Raw genomic sequence first — 361 nt, 5'->3', positions numbered from 1 at the left:
TTAAACTCATTCCTAATTTCTCCTCTCTCAATGTTCCTGTGAAAACAGATACATCTAAAATCTGTAGAGATTAATCAACATAATCCTGAACAACCAATGAATCAAAGAAAGCAAAAGGGAAATAAAAAAATATCTCGAGACAAATGAAAATGGACGCCACACATGGAAACTTAGGGAGGGATATAGTAAAACCAGTTCTAAGAGGGGAGTTTATAGTCTGTAAATGCACAGATGCAGATGCCTGCCTCAGTAAAAAGGGAAGATCTCTAATTTCTCCTCTCTCAATGTTCCTGTGAAAACAGATACATCTAAAATCTGTAGAGATTAATCAACATAATCCTGAACAACCGATGAATCAAAG

The sequence above is a fragment of the Pteropus vampyrus genome, unplaced genomic scaffold (assembly GCF_000151845.1).
Source record: "Pteropus vampyrus isolate Shadow unplaced genomic scaffold, Pvam_2.0 Scaffold49, whole genome shotgun sequence".
NCBI lineage: Eukaryota > Metazoa > Chordata > Mammalia > Chiroptera > Pteropodidae > Pteropus > Pteropus vampyrus.
This window is presented reverse-complemented; position numbering follows the sequence as displayed.